Source organism: Larimichthys crocea, chromosome XIII, assembly GCF_000972845.2.
Source record: "Larimichthys crocea isolate SSNF chromosome XIII, L_crocea_2.0, whole genome shotgun sequence".
NCBI classification, from domain to species: domain Eukaryota; kingdom Metazoa; phylum Chordata; class Actinopteri; family Sciaenidae; genus Larimichthys; species Larimichthys crocea.
This window is the reverse complement of record NC_040023.1, coordinates 15,180,362-15,184,213: the sequence shown is the minus strand read 5'-3', so window position 1 is coordinate 15,184,213 and position 3,852 is coordinate 15,180,362. Positions and strand designations below refer to the sequence as shown.

At 36.9% G+C, this 3,852-nt stretch overlaps 1 protein-coding gene across 1 annotated transcript in view; it reads right to left on the bottom strand.

The window, feature by feature from the left end:
• The window catches only part of grwd1 (glutamate-rich WD repeat containing 1), a 16,146-nt gene that overhangs the window by 2,883 nt on the left and 9,411 nt on the right, over window positions 1-3,852 (bottom strand). The gene's annotated exons all lie outside the window — the stretch shown is intronic.

The following is a 3,852-nucleotide window of genomic DNA, read 5'->3' as shown; positions in this document are numbered from 1 at the left end:
CTGCAAACATGGCTCCAAATAAATTATATTAAATAATATTGCTACTATTAATTCTAATAATATTACTTACTTTTTCCTAATATTACTTACTATAATATTAGGAAGATGTGCAGTTAAGGAGTACCCCAAGAGCCCGTTGGCTCTTGAACTGCAGGCTCCATTCAATAAATTATCATCTTATTAAGAATAAACCTGCCTCATATGTAAAATGAGCTGAATAAAGTCCGTCTATGCTGCTGTATTTTTAACGTCATGATGATGGTACTTGTAACCCGAATAGGTGGTAGGCAGTGTAAAAAGGTTGAGAAACAATGATCTAGAGGAATATTTTCATCGGATATCCGTTCATATACTTACTGACTTACTATCAGGATTGTAATGCCTTGGAGACTAAACACTGGGCATGATTTGAGACTTACTTTCCTTCTGTTAGCAGTCAGAATATAGCTCAACCGTTTCTTAACTCAATATTATAAATCTTTAAATATCTTTATAATATGCTCAAAGTAATAGGTAATAAACATAAATAACACAAACATCCAGTAAAATAACAATAAATACATGCCACAAAACAACTGTGTGCCCAGCTCACATAGAGCTATTAAGGAGGCCAAAGACAGCAGGAGCAGGAACAAAAGAGTTTTTGTGTCTAGTAGTTCTGCAGCTTGGCAGACTGTATCTGCAGACTGATGGTAAAAACGCAGAGTTCAGAGGGTGGCCAGGGTCAGCCAGGACCGACTGGGCCTTACAGTTATGGTTCACTAGTTACATATAAACTGATGAGGTCGTTCAGAGTGTAGACAGCCAATTTTTCAGCACATTTTGACTACACTGTGCAGTCTGCTTTTGTTTTTAAATGTGAGGGACCTGTACCAGCTCACAGAGGAGAAAGTGAAAACAGACTCAGTAATAGTACGTTGTTAATCCATGTGTTGACAACATGACTGAGCATATCAATCTTCATTATGATCCTATGTAGGAGGCAGGCCTGCCTATCATTTTACCCAAACAAACAGTTTTTACTTTGTGTTTTAAAAAATAATTCATAGATTTTAGGCAGTCATCGGGGTACATACATTTTCCCCTCTTATCTTCCTGTGAAACACACAGCTGCAGGATGTGTGACCTTGTGTGAGTGTGTGTGCATTACAGAGAGCGTAGTCATTTCCTGTCAGACAGTCTCTCCCACACTTGATCCCCCCAAAGTCATTCACGCACTCTGGAAGTCTCTATGGAGTATGGAGTGTATGGAGTAACTGTTATACGTTTAATACATGCACAGCATTAAACAGGGCTCACACTGTCTTTTTGAAAAGATAGAATCATGTTGGGGCAGAAAATGAAAGACTAATACAACTAATTTCTGTAATTGATACTGTTTTTTCTTAAAGAAAAGTGAGTGTTAGTACTGACATACTTTAAAATAAATACCATATTAGTTTCTCTTTTAAATCTACAGTATATAAAAATACAACAAAACATTTTTGGAACAAATTATTGAATTGTGACCCCAATGTGAGCCAGGAACCTACCATGTCCTTTCCTCTTCCTGATGTGACTAATACAAACGTAAGTTCCTTTTGTTCTATTGTATATAGTTACCCGTTCAAATAATAAGACTTAAAGTTATGCATAACTAGCAGCGTGTCTGCTTTGATTGACAGGAAGGTGCTGTTACATATGGCTTGTTTGAGCACCAAGATGTCATTTAGCCCACCTCAGGTCTGCTGATGATCCATGTCTCAACATGGCGGCAGCCAGCACCACAGATTTTGAGCTTCAAAACAGCTCTTCAGAAACCTGTGGGTGACATCACGCATACACTGTCCATTCTTTATACTGTCAGTGGAGTATTGCCGGTAATACCTTTCTCTGTGCGTATACATTTGTACATGTATGTTAAAAAATTGGGAAAGGGTTCTGTGCAAGACTATTGAGGGATTCTGTACATTATGTAATACGCTGTCAGGATGTGTAGCTTTCAAAATAATTAAAAAAAGAAACTGTTATTTATTTTTCTTCCAGCCCATTTCTCACAGTGAATGATATTTGCCTGGCTGAATGAATAATTTGTTTCCATTGTTGTCTTATCGGGCTTCATCATCACACAACTATGTCGAGCATTTGTGACAAGATCTCACAAACAATGACTCACTACCCAGGACCATTGTGTGAATACCTGGGGTCGGTAGTGCTGCTGTTTCTTTAACACATGGGAGGAAGTTGGATAATATGGACTCTTAAAAAGCATCTCTACACTGATCCACAAATTCAAGTTTTCTCCACTTGTTTTTAGGAGGTTTTAGTGGTTGTATGAGTGAATAACTATGTGAGGTAATTGCACCAGAGTGACACCCTTAGAAAAATGTTATGTCGTCAGCTAAGTAGTGCAATACTCGAGGGTTAACTTCACTGACTGCATTCCATCATAATTACAGTCCACTTCAAGTCAAACCCTTCATGATAATTAAGTCAAATTAAATGTTTTTGGTGTACTGGTGAAGCATTACGCATAACCACAGCCTGAATAAAGTCTCTAATATATGAACTTGTGACCACTGAGTTCACAGACTCATGGATTTTATGTATATTCAACAAAAACGTACATGGCTGATTCCAGTATTTTAAACTCACATAGAGAGTCTAAAGCAGCATTTTGACATTCATATTGCTCAATAAAACAGTAAAGCTTTATTTTATGAGTCAGTAATTTCCATTTGTTTCCTGGAAAGAACTGTGTAATGGTATTAAATAGAGGGAAAATAGAGATGAGGTCAATTAATTCAGTTTAAAAGACTAGAACCAGCAATCAATTGAACAAAAACTATCTATGTAGCTAGATACCTCCATCAGCCATCATTGCTGGGTGACCTGTTCCTTTGTTACCATGAACTGAAGGGGGCTGAAGTTTATTTTGAGCCACAACCAAATAAAATGTCCTGCTGCCATAAATATTGATGACTGCAAAAGAAATGCTGCAAATAGTCTCCAATAAATGCACAATTTACTTCTGTTTATGTAAAGTTTACTAAAAACTACAGTGACCAGTGGACCGGTGTGTAGGATTTTGTGGCAGTTGGCAGTTGCTGATTGCAATCCATTCACCTCACCCTCTCCTTCCTTGTGTGGAGGAGAAACTACTGTCATGGTCCGGCTCTGAAGCCATGACAAAAACAAGGGAGACACTGATTGAAGGCAAAAATAAAAGTAAAATGTTGTTTAACAACTCAAAAAATGGAACAAACTTAAACAAAGGATAGGATAAGGTGAGTATGCATAAGTGTAACATGTAGTGTCAGTGAGATGTTGCATAAATGAAAGAAACAAAGACATGTATGGCGGAAAAGAGAGAGAGACAAATCAGAGAGGTGTGGTTTATATAGTTGAAATCACCAGGTGTTTCCAACAGGCAAAACGCCTTACCTAGAGCCAGTGTTTGGTTTGTCTGTTCTGGGCTATTGTAGAAACATGGTGGTTCAACATGGCGTAAACCATGGAAGAGGACCCACAGCGTCTGTAACAGCTCATTTTAAACTAACAAAAACAAAAATATTCTTATTTTCAGGTGATTATACGCTAATGAAAACATAGTTGTGCATATTTTATTCCCCCTTTGCCATATTCTGTTCCTCCTTTAAATGTTATACACTGGACCTTTAAGAAAAGTATTCATTATTTTTATTATTAGTCTGCAAGAGGAACTAATGATCCTAAGGGTAGTTGTCAGCTAAGACAGTTTTTAAAAAAAATATGATTTCTTTATCCTTTAAATATAACAGAATGACTCACCCCATAAATGAAATATGAAAAATCCAAATAATATAATAATATAAATGCTCAGCTGTTTAAGTT